The 21,217-nt window shown below is 43.1% G+C and overlaps 1 protein-coding gene across 5 annotated transcripts in view; it reads right to left on the reverse strand.

The window, feature by feature from the left end:
- LOC140739678 (tyrosine-protein kinase JAK2-like) overlaps positions 1 to 21,217 on the reverse strand; it is a 254,486-nt gene that overhangs the window by 171,066 nt on the left and 62,203 nt on the right. The window contains exon 1 of one of the 5 annotated variants that reach the window (XM_073068051.1): positions 9,091 to 9,173. The exons of the other annotated variants lie outside the window; for them this stretch is intronic. The gene's annotated coding sequence lies outside the window, so the exon portion shown is untranslated. Of the gene's footprint in view, positions 1 to 9,090; positions 9,174 to 21,217 lie in introns of those variants that run through there. 5 annotated transcript variants of the gene reach the window in all.

A 21,217-nucleotide genomic window follows, 5' to 3' on the forward strand; every position in this document is an offset into this window, starting at 1 on the left:
TCTTGCTGATAAGTCCAATATCCATTGCCCATTGTTATTTGGCACCACTTTCTTGAACCACTGTAGCTATTCTGGTGAAGGCTTCAATGCTTTTGAGGAGGAATTCTGAGTGTTTGATCCAATGATGATGAGAGATCATGGTTGGGATGATATAGGACTTGCTGCTGAACCTGCAGTGGGTGCTCTTCCCAAGCACCATCATTATGTTGAAGCTCCCCCTTTTATAAAGTTATTGATAGGGTTACCTCAGCAAGTAACTGTGAATCATTTGTAGATGGTCATGACATGCTGGTGGAGAGGGATAGAGTCGTAGAAAAGTAAAACACAGAAACAAACCCTTCAGCTCATCTAGTGTATGCTGAACCATTTAAACTGCCTACTCCCATTGATGTGCACTGAGACCATAGCCCTCCATACCCCTACCAACCATGTACCTACCCAAACTTCTCTTAAACATGGAATGTACTTAGATGCACCACTTGTGCTGACAACTCATTCCATACTTTCACGTCCTTCTGAATGAAGAAATTTCCCCTCATGTTACACTTCAATTTTTCACCTTTCACACTTAACCCATGACCTCTATTTGTAGTCCCACCCAACCTCAGGGCAAAAAGCCTGCTTGCGTTTACCCTATCTATAGCCTCATAATTTCGTATACCTCTATCAAATCTCTCCTCAATCTGCTCTACTCTTTCAACCTCATTTACATCTTTCCTGTAGGTAGGTGACCAAAACTGCACACTATACTCCTAATTAGGCCTCACCAATGTCTTATACAACTTCAGCATAACATCCCATCACCTGTACTCAGTGCTTAGATTTATAGAAACATAGAAAATAGGTGCAGGAGTAGGCCCTTCGGCCCTTCGAGCCTGCACCGCCATTCAGTATGATCATGGCTGATCATCCAACTCAGAACCCTGTACCTGCTTTCTCTCCATACCCCCTGATCCCTTTAGCCACGAGGGCCATGTCTAACTTCCTCTTAAATATAGCCAATGAACTGGCCTCAACTGTTTCCTGTGGCAGAGAATTCCACAGATTCACCACTCTCTGTGTGAAGAAGTTTTTCCTCATCTTGGTCCTAAAAGGCTTCTCCTTTATCCTTAAACTGTGACCCCTCGTCCTGGACTTCCCCAACATCGGAAACAATCTTCTTGCATCTAGCCTGTCCAATCCCTTTAGAATTTTATACGCTTCAATAAGATCCCCCCCTCAATCTTCTAAATTCCAGTGAGTATAAGCCTAGTTGATCCAGTCTTTCTTCATATGAAAGTCCTGCCATCCCAGGAATCAATCTGGTGAACCTTCTCTGTACTCCCTCTATGGCAAGAATGTCTTTCCTCAGATTAGGGGACCAAAACTGCACACAATATTCTAGGTGCGGTCTCACCAAGGCCTTGTACAACTGCAGTAGAACCTCCCTGCTCCTGTACTCAAATCCTTTTGCTATGAATGCCAACATACCATTTGCCTTTTTCACCGCCTGCTGTACCTGCATGCCCACCTTCAATGACTGGTGTACAATGACACCCAGGTTTCGTTGCATCTCCCTTTTTCCTAATCGGCCACCGTTCAGATAATAATCTGTTTTCCTGTTCTTGCAACCAAAGTGGATAACCTCACATTTATCCACATTAAATTGCATCTGCCATGAATTTGCCCACTCACCTAACCTATCCAAGTCACCCTGCATCCTCTTAGCATCCTCCTCACAGCTAACACCGCTGCCCAGCTTCATGTCATCCGCAAATTTGGAGATGCTGCATTTAATTCCCTCGTCTAAATCATTAATATATATTGTAAACAACTGGGGTCCCAGCACTGAGCCTTGTGGTACCCCACTAGTCACTGCCTGCCGTTCTGAAAAGGTTCCGTTTACTCCCACTCTTTGCTTCCTGTCTGCCAACCAATTCTCTATCCACATCAATACCATACCCCCAATACCGTGTGCTTTAAGTTTGCACACTAATCTCCCGTGTGGGACCTTGTCAAAAGCCTTTTGAAAATCTAAATATACCACATCCACTGGCTCTCCCCTATCCACTCTACTAGTTACATCCTCAAAAAAATTCTATAAGATTCGTCAGACATGATTTTCTTTTCACAAATCCATGCTGACTTTGTTCGATGATTTCACCTCTTTCCAAATGTGCTGTTATCACATCTTTGATAACCGACTCTAGCATTTTCCCCACCACCGATGTCAGGCTAACCGGTCTATAATTCCCCGGTTTCTCTCTCCCTCCTTTTTTAAAAAGTGGGGTTACATTAGCCACCCTCCAATCCTCAGGAACTACTCCAGAATCTAAGGAGTTTTGAAAAATTATCACTAATGCATCCACTATTTCTTGGGCTACTTCCTTAAGCACTCTGGGATGCAGACCATCTGGCCCTAGGGATTTATCTGCCTTTAATCCTTTTAATTTACCTAACACCACTTCCCTACTAACATGTATTTCCCTCAGTTCCTCCATCTCACTGGACCCTCAGTCCCTTACTATTTCCAGAAGATTATTTATGTCCTCCTTAGTGAAGACAGAACTAAAGTAGTTATTCAATTGGTCTGCCATGTCTTTGTTCCCTATGGTCAATTCACCTGTTTCTGACTGTAAAGGACCTACATTTGTCTTGACCAATCTTTTTCTTTTCACGTATCTATAAAAGCTGTTACAGTCAGTTTTTATGTTCCCTGCCAGCTTTCGCTCATAATCTTTTTTCCCTTTCCTAATTAAGCCCTTTGTCCTCCTCTGCAGGTCTCTGAATTTCTCCCAGTCCTCAGGTGTGCCACTTTTTTTTGCTAATTTATATGTTTCTTCTTTGGACTTATGAAGGTCTTATGAAAGCCAACGTGCCAAAAACTTTCTTTATGACCCTATCTACTTGTGACAATACTTTCAATGAATTATGGAGCTGTATTGCCAGATCCCTTTGCTCTACCAGACTCCTCAGTGTCCTACCATTAACTGGGTAAGACCTACCCTTATTGATCCTAATGAAGTGCAATCCATTGAACTTGTCTGATTAAATTCCATCTGCCATTTTCAGCCCATTTTTCCAACATGTCCAGATCCTGTTGCCAGCTCTATTCCTCGCTGTTCACTATACCCTCCAATCTTGGTGTCATCTGTAAATTTGCTAATCCAGTTAATGACATTATCATATTGATTTTTAATATAGGTGGAAAACAATAATGGACCCAACACTGATCCCTATGGCACTCCACTAGTCACAGGCCTCCAGTCAGAGGGGCAATCATCTGCTACCATTCTCTGGTTTCTCCTACATGCCAATGTCTAATCCAATTTACTATCTTATCTTGAATGTTGAGTGACTGAACCTTCTTGACCAACTTCCCATACGTGACCATATCAAATGCTTTGCTAAAGCCCATGTAGATAACATCTACAGCTTCGTCTTCATCAGCTTTCCTAGTAACTTCTTTGAAAAACCCTGGAAGATTGATTAGATGCAAACTACCATGCACAAAGCCATGTTATCTAATGGGTGCATGACTACCCAAATACTTATAGATCTGCTCCCTTAGAATATCTTCCAATAACTTTCCCACTTCTGATGTCAGGCATCTCGGACTATAATTTCCTGGTTTGTTTTCAGAGCCTTTCTTAAACAGCAGAACAACATTAGTTGTCCTCCAATGCTCTGGTACCTCGCCTGTTGTGGTATTTCTGCTAGGGCCCCTGCAATTTCCAGGTAATTAGAGGCAAGACAGATTATTAATATATACTCAGATATCATTTACCACTGAATGCTGTACAATGCTTCACAGAAGGAGGAATTAGCCCAATTCCATTGAACAATAGCTCCTCCAGGTACCAACAAATGGAAATTAGGAAAAGGATAATAACAAGTCACCACATATCTGTCAACATTCATTTTCAAAGCACACACAGTGGAGTGGGAGGAGGAGGAAAGGTAACTGGAAGACAACACTAAAGGACACCAAACGTTTGCAGAATTATACTCTAAAAATGAGTTAAAAGGACAGAACCAGCATCATGTATTAAGATAGTAATCTCTTTCCTCCACAGTACTTCAAGAATTCAATTTTAATTTAACCTTCAATTCCTGGTGTCCACCTTTCCCTCTAGAAGTAGCAATTTAGCACGCTACTAGTAATAATGAAATTAATGATATACTATTGCATTACAAGAATTATGGAGGATTCATCATTATGCATTTAAATAAACTCATGTACACAAGACATTACATCTGCACAGAGCTAAAGTCAATTCCATACAACAGATTATAACTGAAATAAAATGCTCCTTTTGCTTCTCTGTGGACTTGCCTCCCACTGGGTCTGAGGGATCACCTTATCAGGCCCTGGGAATTTAATTTGCCTCAAGACAGCAAACGCTTCCTCCTCTGTAATCTATATAGGGTCCATGATCTTGCTACTGCTTTGCCTCTATTCTATATATTCTGTGACCATCTCCTGAGTAAATACAGATTCAAAAATTCTGTTTAAGATCTCCCCCATCTTTTTTTCTCCATGCATTGATTACTAATCTAAGCTTCCAGAGACAAACAAGAGAAAGTTTGCAGAATCTGGAAATCCAAGCAACACACACAAAATGCTGGAGGAACTCAATAGGCCAGGTAGCATCAATTTTGCTAATCTTCCAGAGGATCAATTTTGTCCCTTGAAAACTTTTTGTTCCTTTTGTTCTTTAGAGGGCACAGTTTTAAGGTGCTTGGAAGAAGGTACAGAGGAGATGTCAGGGGTAAGTTTTTTTTACACGGAGAGTGGTGAGTGCATGGAATGGGCTGCCGGTGATGGTGGTGGAGGCGGATATGATAGGGTCTTTTAAGAGACTCCTGGCTAGGTACATGGAGCATCGAAAAATAGAGGGCTATTGGTAACCCTAAGTAAATTCTAAGAAAGTACATGTTCTGCACAGCATTGTGGGCTGAAGGGCCTGTATTGTGCTGTAGGTTTTCTATGTTTCTACGTAACTTCGGATTTTCCTTTACCTTGTCTGCTAGGGCAATCTCATGTCTTCCTTTAGCCTTCCTGGTTTCTTTCTTAAATATCCCCTTGCATTTCTTATATTCCATTTGTAGTTAATTTGTTCCTGCCTGCCTATATCTGCTATGTACCTTGTTTTTCTTCTTAACCAGGGCCTCAATATCTCTTGAAAACCAAGAGATTATTCTGACAGGTCATACAAGCTTTGTACTCTCAAAATTTCACTTTTGAAGGCCTCCCACTTCCCAAGTACACCTTTGCCAGGAAACAGCCCGTCCTAATCTACACTTGCCGAACCCTTTCTGATACCATCAAAACTGGCCTTTCTCCAATTAGAATCTCAACACCTGTCTTGACCTATCTTTTGCCATATTTACTTTTAGTGGAATTATGTTCATTAGATGCAAAGTGCTCTCACTGGAAAACTGAAATAAAAACTGAAAATGCTGAAAACTCTTGGCAGTTCAGCCAACATCTATGGAAAGATAAACAGATAATGATGTCTTGGATCCTTCTGGAGTGTTAACTGAAATTCATTTACTGTAGAATGGCTCACCCTCTGGCCCATTTTAGAACTGGGTGAGAAATTTTTGATTTGGCTTTGTAATGCTTACACATTGCTTGTTCTTAATGAAGCACTGCCAGTGTGGTGTGTGGTGAGTTACCATTTGAATGTTCTGTCCTGTGTGTGCTGTGGTTCTATGTAATGATGTCAAAGCCAGCCACTGAGACATTGCAGGAAATAGAGCACTTTTTTTTTACCAGAAGTGTGCCCTGGCCTTGTTTAAGGGGCTCAGACACTGAAACATTTCGAAATAGGCTTTCATCATAGCTCACAGTTGTGAAAAAGAGGAAAGCAAAACTGCAGTGACACGAAACAGCCAGTGACAGCATCTCTCCCCAGATACAGAAATACTCCACAAACACTCCTGGGCTTTGTAAAAAAGCAAGACGTTCTTACGCATAATTGAGTGGAGAATCTGCCGTGAATTTTCATTCCCAAAGTATTTTCCATTTGCCATTTACAGTTATTCACAGGCATCTCTGGAAAAGCCAGCAGTTCTTGTCCATCCCTAACTGTCCTTAGGTGGGGATGAGTAGCCAGCCTGACAGGTTGCAGGCCCACTGGTCAGGTTTCTCCCATGGTGCTTTAAAGTTTCAGGATTAAGAGCCACCCACAAAGGGATGAATCAGGACGGTGGCTTATTTTATTCCTCTTGGTGAGACCTGCTGCTTAAGTAACCTCGGCAAGTAAGCTCATTGCATCTTGTAGATGGTGCACAATGCAACCACAGTGCAGGAATGGTATTGGGATGGACTGGCTGCCAATCAAATACTTTTTTTGTCCTGTGTGTTTAAGCTTCCTATATTATCCTGCCTTCTCCCTGTAAATTTTGACACCCTGATTAATCAAGAACCTATCAAGTTCTGTTTGAAATATACCCAATGATTTGACCTACACAGCTGTCCGTGGCAATGAATTCCATAGATTTACCATCATCCAGCTAAAGAAAATTCTCTTCATCATTGTTTTTAGCGAGTGTCCCTCAATTCTGAGGCAGTACACTCTGGTCCTAGACTCTCCCACTATAGGAATCATCTTCTCTGTGACGAGAGACCGAGGCAAGGGTGGTTAGAATCCTAGTGTCGGAGTATCTGAGACTAGAATTCAGACACAATACATGACTAAAACAAATTTAAGGTTCTAAACTAGACGATAGATGAGAATCCAAAGTTGAGATGCCAATTAAGCACTAAACCTTAGTTGAGGTGCTCTTTAAATATAAAAATCCTGGCACCAAAACATGGCTGCCAATTGGCAGGATGGGCTAGAATCTTTAAAGGAGCCGCACCAGCTATTCATTTTATGGAGAGTTAGAGCATCTAAATCCCAGAGGCTCGCGGAGTAAGGTGCATGTCATAACAGTCTCCAGACTTTTCAATATTCAATAGATTGCAATGAGTTCCCCCTCATACTTCTAAACTCCACCAAGTACAGGTGCAGAGCTATCAAATGCTTCTTATGTGTTAACCCTTTTATTCCTGGGCTTATTCTCGTGAACCTCCTCTGAATGCCCTCTGATGCTAGCACATCTTTTCTTAGATAATGGGTCCAAAACTCTCACAATACTCCAAGTACGATCTGACCAATTCCTCAGCATTACATTACAAACAAGAGAAAATCTGCAGGTGCTGGAAATCCGAGCAACACACATAAAATGCTGGAGGAACTCAGCAGGCCAGGCAGCATCTATGGAAAAAAAGGTATAGTTGACGTTTCGGGCCAAAATCCTTCAGCAGGACTGGAGAAAAAAAAACTGAGGAGTAGATTTGAAAGGTGGGGGGAGGGGAGAGAGAAACACCAGGTTATGGGTGAAATCTGGAGGGGGAGCTAGGAAGTTGATTGGTGAAACAGACAAAAGGCAATGGAAGAAAGAAAAGGGGGGAGGAGCACCCGAGGGAGGTGTTGGGCAGAGAAGGAAATAACATGAGAGAGGGAAAAGGGGATAGGAAATGGTGAAGGGGGGAGGCATTACTGAAAGTTTGAGAAATCAATATTCATACCATCAGGTTGGAGGTTACCCAAACAGAATATAAGGTGCTGTTCCTCCAATCTAAGTGTGGCCTTATCACGACAGTGGAGGAGGCCATGGATGGACATATCAGAATGGGAATGGGAAGTGCAATTAAAATGGGTGGCCACAGGGAGACCCCCTTGTTCTGGCGGACGGAGTGTAGATGTTCAGTGAAGCAGTCTCCCAATCTATGTTGGGTCTCACCAATATTCAGGAGGCCACACTGGGAACATCGAACACAATATATGACCCCCACAGACTCACAGGTGAAATGTCACCTCACCTGGAAGGACAGTTTGAGGCCCTGAATGGTAGTGAGAGAGGAGGTTTAGGGGCAAGTGTAGCATTTGTTCCACTTGCAAGTGTCAGGAGGGAGATCAATGGGGAGGGATGAATTGACAAGGGAGTCAAATAGGAAATGATCCCTGTGGAAACCAGAAAGTGGAGGGGGAAAGAAAGATGTGTTTGGTGGTGGGATCCAGTTGGAGGTGGTGGAAATTTCGGAGAATTATGTGCTGGACATAAGGCTGGTAGGTGGTAGGTAAGGACAAGAGGAATCCTATCCTTGGTGGGGTGGTGGGAGGATGGGGTAAGAGCAGACATGTGTGAAATGGAAGAGATGTGGTTGAGAGCAGCGTTGATGATGGAGGAAGGGAAACCTCTTCCTTTGAAAAAGGAGGACATCTCCTTCGTTCTAGAATGAAAAGCTTTATCCTGAGAGCAGAGGTGGTGGAGAAGGAGGAATTGAGAGAAGGGGTAAAAGGGAAACATCACCCTTCTTTCTCATCACTACTTGCCCCTCCATCTATCTTCATATTATCAGCAAACATGGCTACAAAGCCATCAATTCTTTCATCTAAATCATTGACATATAACACGAAAAGAAGTGGTACCAAGACCAACCCTGGCAGCCAACAAGATAAGGCTTTCTTTCTTCCTTCTCTTTGCCTCCTGCCAGTCGGCCAATCTTCCATCCATGCTAGTACCTTTCCTATAATACCATGAACTCTTATCTTGTTAAGCAACCTCATGTGTGGCACCTTGTCAAAAGTCTTCTGAAGTTCCAAATAAACAACATCCACTGTCTTTGCTTAGTCTATCCTGCCTGGTTACTTCCTCAAAAAATTCCAGTAGGTATGTAAGGCAATATTTCCCCTTAAGGAAACCATGCTGACTTTGACCTATTTTATCATATGGCTCCAAGTACCCCAAAACCTCATCCTTAACAATAACTGCAATATCTTACCAACCATTGACATCAGGCTAACTGGCCTATAATTTCCTTTCTTCTGCCTCCCTCCCTTCTGAAAGAGTAAAGTGACATTTGTAATGTTCTGGTCCTCCGGAACCTTTGCAGAAGCTAGTGATTCTTGAAGGAATATTACTAATGCCTCCACAATCTCTTCAGCTACGTTTTTTGAACCTCAAGATGTTGTCCATCTGGTCCAGGTGGCTTAACTATCTTCAGGCTTTTCACTTCCAAAGCACCTTCTCCTTAGTATTAGCAACAATACTCACTTCTGTCCCCTTTTGTTGTTGGAGTTGCATTCATCCAGGCAAAAGAGAGAATGCCATCATGCTCCTGATGTGCTTCATAAATGGTGAAAAGGCTCTGTGGGATCAGGAGGTGAGTCATTCACTACAGGATACATAGCTTCCTTACTTCTGATAAAGGACACACCCACGATATATCGCAACTTGTTGCTTTTCTCAGTTGCTGGTTGTACACAGTAATCAGCTCTTCCTGCGCCATTCAGCTCATCACTTTCCATCATTAACTGCATCATATTCAGGAGACTGAAGCACACTGGCAACAACAGCATTGTTAAAATCTAATCTCAGTTGTTTAAGCTGTTAATTTGCTGAATGAAGGGTTTGTCTTTTGCTTTCACATGAGTCTGATGCCATCTGTTTCTGTTCAGTCAATGATCATCAGGCATTTGCTCTTGCCAGTAACTTCCTCAGTACTTCCGGAACCTGTGCATATTTACCGCAGTCAAACAATAACTACCATACTCTGCACCATGCTGTTAATCCTTCCTGATCTGCCCTGTTACTGGTTCTTATGTTCCTGGTTTTTACATTTTAGATCAGACTAAAGATTTACCTGAAATCTTTCATCTTTTATCTTTAGAGATGTTTATTCAATTGAAAGTACAGGACAAGATAACACTCTACTACATGTAAGTGTGTGTACTGTATACAAGCCTCTTCCCATCTCTCTCTGTCTTCAACCAGTTCATACCTCACCCTCCTTCCTTACACACTCTCTCAATTTCTACAGCTTCGACTTATTCTTTATAGTTTAATTTTGTTTTTGAAACTGTTGGAACTTGGGACTTACAGTCTGTAGTTCAATCGAGTGAGCTAACACTCTGCTGTTCCCAAAAAAACACCTATACCTTCGGGATCCATGCTCAGATTACCCCCGTCCCTAATGGGCCCTGCCCTCTCCTTGGTTATTCCTCAGCCCTTAATATGCTCATACAATGCCTTCAGATTTACCTTATTCTTGTCTGCCAATAATTTGTTGTGACCCGCCCTTGCCTTCCTTGTTTCCTTACATTCTTTACAGATGCCCCCATCAGTAGACCCCTGTAGCTGGGATATGCTTCCTCTTTTCTCTTTCTCCAGTCCTCATCATCCAGAGTTCCCTCTACTTGTTGCTCTGGGCTTTCATCCCTACATGAACATGTTGACCTTGAACTCTCTGTCGTTTCCCTTTGAAAGCATCCTACTGTCCAGATGAAGACTTAGCTGCCATAAAGTATGCCCAATCTGCCTTTGTTAGGTCCTGTCTATGTTAATGAAATTGGCCTTCCCCAATTTAAGACCTTTATTTCTAATCCATTCCTCTTTTTCCAAAAAAAAACGCATACAAAGGGTATGCAAATGTCTCTTGCAAGTCACAATGAATAAAGAAAGGCTATTTCCAAAATGCTCCTCCACTAACAGTCTCTCCACCTGACCAGCTACATTCTCCAAGATAAAGTCCAGTGATGCTCCTTCAATTGGTGCTCAATTTACACAGCTCTCCTGAACGCACCTGGAGGTTTCTGCCCTCTCTGAATCTCCTACACTAAGGCAATTCCAGGTAATATTCTGGACATAGAAATCCCTTGTACTTTGGAACTATTCTTATTCAATCTTCCGGATACCTGTCTTCATATCTGTCCTCTATCTCCTAGTGAATGCCAGGTGGTCTGTTTTAGACCCCCAGCAAAGTAACAACACCCTCTTTAATCACATGGCCTCATATAAGGAGCCTTCTCAGATCTTCACCTTCATTGTTGAACTAACAGTCACTGACTGACAGTACAATGCCACCTCATTTACATCCCCTCTGTCTCATTCAAAAATTCTAACCCAAGATACTGAGTTCCAGTCCTGCTCCTCTTTCGACCACATTGCAGCGATGACACTAATATCGTGGTCCCGTGTATTAATTCAAGGCTTGAGTTTATCAGCCTCATCAGTTAGACTCCCGGCATTACAAAATTTAGCTTATTATTACCCCCATGTGCCATTCTGTACTCAGGTGTAATCAGTCCCACTTATACAGATCCCATCAGAGATGGTGCCAGTGGTCCAAGGACCTAAAGGCCACCCACTGTGCTACCTCTTCAGCCACATGTTCATCAAATCGTTCCTTCTGGTCCTATAATACTCACTGGCATATGACACCAGATCAGTTCATCAATCCCTAGCTCCCTAAACTTATGTTGAAAAAGCTCATCCTTTCTACCTACATCACTGATACCCAAGTCTGACATCAGCTCAGGCTCTTCAAACTCCTCTTTCAGAATGTCCTGCAGCCACTCTGTAAAAACTTGTCCTCTGAAAATAAACCAAACTGAAATTCTTCATCAGCCAAGCAAGAAAGTGGAGGTGCCTGCATCCACAGAACAACGATGGAACTGGGATTGGGTGATTTAAATAACAGTGTGCAGATGCTAGAAGATTTACACCCCATGAGAAGTGATCACTCTTCATGAACTGAGACTCAGATATTCTGTTCTGGGGTCTGTGGAGAAGTGGACTCCTAGTAAATGTTCCATCGACTGGCTACTGCATCTCCCAGTGTACAATTGAAATTCCCTGTTGCCTAGCAGGAAACAGATGACCCCAGCAGTCTGCCTCTGTGTTACTCTGGGGTTATGGCACAACCCACAAGCCATGGTTCTGTCCACGGGTAAACCCTCCTGCGGACCATCCCTTATGTGTGACTGTACACAGCAACTGAGTCTTGGCAATGGTGAGAAACAGCCATCATTGCTACACAAGCAGGAGCTAGGGGACAGGAGCAGAATCTCATGATAATTTTCATTCAGCTCTGCCCTCTCCTCTCTCAGTTCTGATGAAGAATTATGACACAAAATGTTGACAGTTCCTTTCCCCCACATGCTGCTCAGCCTGATGAGTTCTTCCTGCAGCCTGTTGCCTTGAATAATTCCTCTCTCAACAAAGCCCAACCTCTCAAATTAACCCAATACAGGTAAGCCCCGATGGTCTTTTCCATGAAGTACAAGCTGCCTCTGGAAAGCTACTGAGGCAAATAAGCTGAACCTATCAGTCCAGCAACCATTTCACTGCTCATCGCTCCACAGCAAGAAGGCAAGACAGCACCGGTGAAACATTGTGACACATTGCCTGCAGCTTACTTTTACACTTTGAACATCTCGTCACACTGTATATATTGATGCAGGAAGCACAGTCCTCCCCATGACGCTGCTTTATCAGAACACGTATACCATTTCTGGAAACTACCTTTGTGCAATAAATAGGATCTTGCCTCACTTTGAATTTCTCTGAAATATATGGCAAAAATACCCTGCAAAAATTTAGCAACAGCTGTGATAATGAGTCATTATTCAGTTGCTTAGGTCATTGCTCAGAGTTCAGAGGAGCTTCACAAGAATGATCCCAAGAATGAAGGGTTAATATATGAGGACCATTTGATGGGTCTAGGCCTATACTTGCTGGAGTTTAAAAGAATGTGAGGGGATCTCATTGAAACCTATCGAATATGGAAAGCCCTAGATAGAGTGGGTGTGGAGAGGATGTTTCCTATAGTGGGTGAGTCTGTGACCAGAGGTGAGGAGAAATTTCTTTAGCAAGAAGGTGGTGAATCTGTAGAATTTATTCCCACAAACGACTGTGGGGGACTAAGTCATTGGGTACATTTAAAGTGGAGGTTGATAAGTTCTTGATTAGTAAGGGCATCAAAGGTTACAGAAGATGGGAGACTAGGGTTGAGAGGGGTAATAAATCAGCCATGATGGATGGCAGAGCATACTTAATGGGCCGAAAGACCTAGTTCAGCTCCTATGTCTAATGGTCTTACATGGATGCCCTGATCCCAGATACCAGTTTACCAGAAGTTATCAATTTCGTCAGTGGGATCTTGACTCTTGCACTCCATGGCTCCTACAATAACTATAGCTCCAGTTCAAGGAAATATTCCTTGGCCTTCTAGTACTTGCAACCTGTTAAAACAGTACACTGTTTTAGAGATGCAGCCTCTGTCCAAGGCATAGCTTGAAGATTATAGTATTGTTCAATTAGCCAATGGGGTTATAGAAATAATAATGGGAGAAGCCATGTTCCACTCCGAGCTGCATCTAAACACACAGAACTCCAATACTGTAATCACTACTGGATAGGATCTCCTCAGGAAGTCTGGAATATAGAACAGGTCTCCTGGAGATATTAAACCCAAAGAATAGAGTTCACTGTAGATACTAGGCCTTGGTGATATGAATATTCTCAAGGAAATTTTCGGCTGAAATTCTGGTGCAAATAGGATCTAATGTGCCTCTATAATTCGAGTATGAGGAATAAGTGCCATGGTAGCGTAGCGAATAGCACAGCGCTATTTAGGTTTGGGGTGTTGGGGTCAGAGTTTAATCCCAGAGTCATCTGAAAAGAGCTCATACATGCTCCATGTAAGAAGTTTCTGTGTACTCTGCATGGAATCTGTGGGTTTCTTCCTGGTGCTCTGGTTTCCTTCCACAGTCCAAAGACACACGAGTTAGTAGGTAAATTGTAGGTTAATAATCAAGCACTTGAGATACTGCATGATGCCATCTTCAGAAAAGAAACTTTCCATCCTGACGTATTTCATATCATAATCAGGGAATCCAATCAGGCTTGTTTAAGAAATCTCTACCCAATTACCATCAGTATATAACCTGTAGCACTAAAGGTCCCAACACACCAGACCACTATCAATACAAGATAATGGATGCTATCATTCCATGTCCAGACTGCACTTTGGAAAATCTGATCATTTGGCTGTCCTTCTCCTACCTACATACAGACAGAGGCTAAAGGGCAAGGCTCCAGACATTAGGACAAAGAAGAGGTGGTTGTAAGAGGAGGAGAAGTGGCTACAGGATTGCTTTGAGTCAGTAGACTGGGCCGTGTTCAAGGACACATCTGTGGATCTGAGTGACTACACCATGGTTGTCACAGACTTTATAAAAACAGTTGTAAATGATGAGCTCAATGTCTTCTATGCTTGTCTCGACCATCAAAACATGGATGAACCTTCTCAAGCTCCCACAGACTCTGATAATCCTCTGATTTCAGTCTCTGAGGCTGATGTGTGGGCATCCTTCAGGAGGGTGAACCCATGGGAAGTATCCAGAAGCAGGTGGTGTACCTGCCTGTGTACTAAAGACCTGTGCTGGTCAGTTGGCCGGAATGTTGAGATTGTTAACCTCTCACTTTGGCGGTCTGAAATACCCACCTGCTTCGAGCAGGCTTCAGTTATAATGGTGTATAAGAAGAATGTGGTTACCTACCTCAATGACTATAATCCAGTAGCACTTACATCCATGGTGATGAGGTGTTTTGAGAGGTTGGTGATGAAATACATCAACTCCTGAATGTGATACTTCAGCTTGGCCTTTATTGACTACAGCCTGGCATTCAATACCATCATCCCCTCATCATTGGCCCTTGCAGACCCCAATCTGTTTGGACTGGCAACAACATCTCCTCCACGATCTCCATCAGCACAGGTTCACCAAAAGGTTGGGTGCTTAGCACTCTACTCTACTCACTTTACGCTTACAACTGTGTGGCTAAGCAAGCTCCAATGCCATATTCAAGTTTGCAAATAACACAGCTGTCATTGGCTCAGTGATGCCACAACAACAACCTTATGTTACGTCAGAAAGACCAAGGAGCTGATTATTGACTTCAGGAGGAGGAAACCAGACTCCATGAGCCAGTTCTCAGCAGGGGATCAGAGGTTTAGAGGGTTAGTAACTTTAAATTCGACTGTGTTATCATTTCAGAGGATGTTGTGGGGCCCAGCACGTAAGTGCAATTACAAAGAAAGGATGGCAGCATCTCTGCTTCCTTAGAAGTTTGCAAAGATTAAACATGACATCTAAAACTTTGATAAACTTCCATAAATAAGTGGGATAGGTGGTGGAGAGTGTATTGACTAGCTATACCACAGCCTGGTATGGAAACACCAATGCCCCGAATGAAAAAACATTTTAAAAATGGTGGATACGGCCCATGGTAAAGCCCTCCCCATCACTGAATACATTTACACAAACCTGTTACAGGAAAGCAGCATCTATCATCAGGGATCCCCACCACCCAGGCCATGCTCTCTTCTTGCAGGTGCATCAGGAAGAAGGTACAGGAGCCTCAGGACTCACACCATCTATTCAGGAACAGTTATTACCCCTCAATCATCAGGCTCTTGAACCAAAGGGGATAACTTCACTCACCCCAACATTAAACACCCCACAACCTATGGAGTCACTTTAGATCATAAAACATAGGAACAGAATTAGGCCATTCAGCTCATCGAATCTCTTCCATCATGGCTGATCCTGGATTCCACTCAACCCCATACACCTGCCTTCTCACCATATCCTTTGATTCCCAGACTGATCAGGAAATGATCAACTTCCACCTTAAATATACCCACAGACTTGGTTTCCACCACAGTCTGTGGCAGAGCATTCTGCAGATTCACTACTCTGGCTAAAAAAATTCTTCTTTACCCTCAATAGTATCTTATAAAAGCTCAGCATTTTCTCCTTGCTTTTATATTCCTTTCCCCTTGAAATAAATGCCAGCATTGCATTTACCTTCTCTACCACAGACTCAACCTGTAAATTTGATGCACCATCAATAACTCACGCTGAGATGTAGGAAACGAGGTATTGGCTTTTATTGACTGGAAGAATGAACAACACTACATCCTGGGGAATGAGGCAGGGCAACAGGCCACAGTCGCCTTTATACAGGGGTCTGTGGGAGGAGCCACAGGAGCAGTCAGCAGGGGTCTGTGGGAGGAGTCACAGGAGCAGTCAGCAGGGGTCTGTGGGAGGAGCCACAGGAGCAGTCAGCAGGGGTCTGTGGGAGGAGCCACAGGAGCAGTCCAGACAGGTATATCTAGTTCACCACAAAATTAATCTTCTGAGAGTCTGCACGAGGACTCCTAAGACCCTTTGCACCTGATGTTTGACCCTTCTCCCCATTTAGATAATAGTCCCAACTATTGTTCCATTAAACAAAATGCATTATCATTCATTGCTGAACACTGTATTCCATCTGCCACTGTTTATGTCCATTCTTTCAATTTGTTTAATTCCCGCTGCAATCGTATTACTTCCTCAACACTACTTACCTCTCCACTTGTCTTTGTATCATCCTCAAACTTTGCCACAAAACTATCAGTTCCATTCTCTAAATCACTGACAAACACTGTGAAAAGTAGCAGTCCCAATACTGACCCCTGAGGAACACCACGAGTCACTGGCAGCCAACCAGAAAAGGACCCCTTTATTTCCACTTGCTGCCTCCCGACCGTCAGCCATCCCTCTACCCATGCCAGGACACTCCTGTAATACCATAGGAAGTCAAAGCTGTTGTAAAAGCAAAAGAAAGCTCATGCAACAAAACAAAAATTAGTGGGAAGTTAGAGGATTGGAAAGTTTTTAAAAACCTATAGAACAACTAAAAAAATCATTAAAAGGGAAAAGATGAAATCTGAAAACAAGCTAGCAAATTATATTAAAGTGGATGGTAAAAGTTTTTTCAAGTATGTTAAAAATAAAAGAGAGATGATAGTGGATATAGGACCGCTAGAAAATGAGGCTGGAGAAATAATAACAGGGGACAAGGAGATGGCTGATGAACTAAATGAGTATTTTGCATCTGTCTTCACTGTGGAAGACACTAGCAGTATGCCTGATGTAGTAGGTGAAGGAAGAGCAGTGAGTGCAGTTACTGTTACAAGTTAAAACTGTCCACTTGGTCCGACTGATCAGCCTCCATGCTACAGAACTGCTTTCTTTGATGATGTCGACTGGAATGTATTCCATGATAAGGATGTCTCTGAGTTCACGGAAGGGGTCACAAGTTTCATCTGGAAGTACATTGAGGATGTTGTCCCCCAGAAATCAGTCAGGGTCTTTCCAAACCAGAAACACTGGCTCAACAGTTCTGTGCGAGCTGCACTTAGCACGTGACACAGAGCTTACATTGCCGGTAATCAGCAGGAGTTCAAGAAATGCAGCTACGATCTGCCCAAAGTCATTAAGGCAGCGGAACAACAATACAAAGACGAGATCCAGGCATGGCTCTCCAACAATACATGCAGCTTATGGTAAAGTCTGTGCAATCACAGAGTTCAAAGCTAAACACAGTGGAGTTTCCAACATCGCTGCATCTCTCCCAGATGAGCTAAATCTCTTTTACGCTCAATTCGATGTTGCCAACACAGATCCCCTGAGGAGACTTGCAGATGGTGTAACTAGCAGCTTGGTCATCTCTGTGGCTGAAGTACAGCCGCAGGGCTGCGAGACCAGATGGCATCCCAGGGCGAATACTCAGGATGTGTGCGGCAAGACTGGCTGGTACGTTTGCAGACATTTTTAATCTCTCCCTCTCCCAATGTAGAGTGCCCTCCTGTTTCAAAAATTCACCATTGTTCTGGTACCTAAAAAGACCAAGGTAACATTCCTGAATGTGACTATTGTGGCACCCTGTCACACTTACCTCAATTATAAGAAAATGCCTTGAGAGGCTGGTCAAGGACTACATCTGCAGCATGCTGCCCACCCACACTGGACTCCCTACAATTTGCCTACCAACATAACCGATCGACAGACAACGCAATAGCCAAAGCTTTACACACTATTCTTACACATCTGGAGAAGAGGGATGCTTATGTGAGAATGCTGTTTTTGGACTACAGTTCAGTATTATACACCATAAGTCCCTCTAGGTTCCACAAGAAGCCCAGGGATCTTGGCCTTCACCCTGCCTTGTGTAGCTGGATCCTGGACTTCCTGTCAGATCACTGGCAGGTAGTAAGAGTGGGCTCCCTCACCTCTGCTCCTCTGACCCTCAACACAGGTGCCCCTCAAGGCTGTGTACTAAGCCCCTCCTTTACTCTGTGTATCTATACAGTGTCACCATCCACAGCTCCAATCCGCAGATTAAATTTGCTGATGACTCTACACTGATTGACGTAAACTCAAGTAATAATGAGGCAGTCTACAGAGAAGAAGTCATCACCCTGACACAGTGGTGTCAAAAAAAACAACCTCTCCCTCAATGTCGCAAAACAAAGGAGCTGGTTGTGGATTACAGGAGGAATAGAGACAGGCTAACCCATATTGACATCAATGGATCTGGGGTTGAGAGGGTGAACAGCTTTAAGTTCCTCGGCATAAATATCACCAAAGATCTCACATGGACTGTACATACTGGCTGTGTATGTACAAAAAAGCACAACAGTGCCTCTTTTCACCTCAGACTGTTGAAGAAGTTTGGTATGAGACTCAAACTTCTAAGAACTTTCTGTAGGGACACAATTGAGAGCATCCTGACTGGCTGCATTACTGCCTGGTACAGGAACTGTACTTCCCTCAGTTGCAGGACTCTGCAGAGAGTGGTGTGGACAGCCCAGCGGATCTGTAGATGTGAACTTCCCCACTACTCAGGACATTTACAAAAACAGGTAAAAAAGGTCCAAAGGATCATTTGAGACCTGAGTCACCCCAGCCACAAGCTATTCCAACTGCTACCATCTGGGAAATGGTACTGCAGCATAAAAACCAGGACCAACCGTGACAGCTTCTTCCACCAGGCTATCAGACTGATTAATTTCTGCTGACACAACTGTATATCTATGTTATATTGACTCTCCTGTTGTACATAATAGTTATTATAACTTACTATAATTGCACATTGCACATTTAGATGGAGATGTAACATAAAGATTTTTACTCCTCGTGTATATAAAGAATGTAAATAATAAAATCAATTCAATTCAGTTCAAGAGAGAAGGTGCTCAAAGAGTTGAAAGACCTAAAGGTACATAAGTCACCTGGATCAGATGAACAGCATTCTAGGGTTCTAAAAGAGGCAGCATTAGAGATTGTGGTGGCATTAGAAATGATTTTTCAAAAATCATTGGACTCTGGCATGGTGCCAGAGGACTGTAAAATTGCAAATGTCACTCCACTCTTCAAGAAAGGAGGAAGGCAGCAGAAATTAAATTATAGACCAGTTAGCTTGACCTCAGTGGTTGGGAAGATGTTGGAGTTAATTGTTAAGGATGAGGTGATGAAGTACTTGGTGACCCAGGACAAGATAGCACAAAGTCAGCATGGTTTCCTTCAGGAAAATCCTGCCTGACAAGCCTGTTGGAATTCTTTGAGGAGATTATAAGTAGGATAGATAAATGGGATGCAGTGAATGTTGTATATTTGGACTTTCAGAAGGTCTTTGACAAGGTGCCACACGAGGCTGCTAACAAAGTTAAGAACCCGTGGTATTACAGGAAGGTTACTAACATGGTTAGAGCATTGGCTGATTGGTAGGAGGCAACAAGTGGGAATAAAAGGATCCTTTTCTGGCTGGCTACCAGTGAAGAGTGGTGTTCCACAGGGGTCGGTGTTGGGACCACTTCTTTTTATGTTGTGTATAAATGATTTAGATGATGGAATAGATGGCTTTGTTGCCAAGTTTGCAGATGATATGAAGATTGGTGGAGGGGCAGGTGGTGTTGAGGAAACATATGGGATGCAGAAAGACTTAAATAGATTAAGAGAATGGGCAAAGAAGTGGCAAATGAAATACAATTTTGGAAAATGAATGGGCATGCACCTTGGTAGTAGAAATAAATGTGTGGACTATTTTCTAAATGGGGAAAAAATCCAGGAATCTGCGATGTAAAGGGTCTTGGGAGTCCTTGTGCTGAACACCTTAAAGGTTAACTTGCAGGTCGAGTTGGTGGTGAGGAAGGCAAATGCCATGTTAGCATTCATTTCAAGAGGTCTAGAATACAAGAGCAAGGATGTGATCTGAGGCTTCATAAGGCATCGGTGAGGCCTCACCTTGAGTATTGTGAGCAGTTTTGGGCCCCTCATCTTAGAAAAGATGAGCTGGCATTGGAGAGAGTCCAGAGGAGGTTCACAAGGATGATTCCAGGAATGAAATTGTTATCATACAAGGAATATTTGATGGCTCTGGGTCTATACTCGCTGGAATTCAGAAAGATGATGGGGGATCTCATTGAAACCTTTTGAATGTTGAAAGGCTTAGAGAGAGTAGATGTGGAAAGGATGTTTCCCATGGTGGGAGAGTCTAGGTCAAGAGGGCACAGCCTCAGGATAAAGGGTGCCCTTTCAAAACAGAGATGCAGAGAAATTCCTTTAGCCAAAGAGTAGTAAATTTGTGGAATTAGTTGCCATTTGCATCTGTGGAGGCCAGGTCATTGAGAGTATTTAGGACAGAGATTGATAGGTTCTTGATTGGATATGGCATCAAAGGTTATGGGAACTGGGGTTGAGGAGGAGAAAAAAAGAGGTTCAGCCATGATTGAATGGCGGAGCAGACTTGATGGCCAGATGGCCTAATCCTGCTCCTATGTCTTATGGTTTATGATTTTACCTTGTTAAGCAGCCGTAGTATGGCACCTCCTGAAATGCCTTCTGAAAATCCAAGTAAGTGACATCCACGCCCTCTTCATTGTCTACCCTGCTTGTTACTTCTTCAAAGAAGTGATTTGTCAGGCAGGATTTCCCCTTGGAGAAACCATGCTGACTTTGACATATTTTATGTCAAAATTCCCAGGAAGCTGCCAGAAGAATGTTCAATGACGTCCAGCCGCCTTAGGGGCTTCACTCCGGTTTTGCTGTCTGGGTTTACTCCCATAGGTTGCATCTCTTGCAAGGCTGCCCACAAGGCAGTGGGGCTATTTACCCATAGCTGGGGATCTGGTTCATGAGCACCAGTGTGTGTCCACACACTGGTGAGTTTGGGAGCCAAGTGTGCAGGGGACAGACTAAATTAAAATAGAAGTGCAAAATGGAAATAAAAAAGTTAGTGATGTAGTGTCTATGGGCTCAGTGTCCATTCAGAAATCAGATGGCAGAGGTGAAGAAGCTGTTCCTGAATTATTCCATGTGTGTTTTCATACTTCTGTACCTCTTTTATGATGGTAGCAATGAGAACAAGGTATGACATAGTTGTTATGGGTCCTTAATGATGGACACCACCTTCTTGAGGCATTGCTTCTTAAAGGTGTCTTGGATACTGCAGAAGCTAGTGCCCATGATGGAGCTGATTAAGTTTATTACTCTTTCCAGCTTACCTTGAT

This window comes from Hemitrygon akajei, chromosome 16, assembly GCF_048418815.1.
Source record: "Hemitrygon akajei chromosome 16, sHemAka1.3, whole genome shotgun sequence".
In the NCBI taxonomy this organism is placed as follows: Eukaryota; Metazoa; Chordata; class Chondrichthyes; order Myliobatiformes; family Dasyatidae; genus Hemitrygon; species Hemitrygon akajei.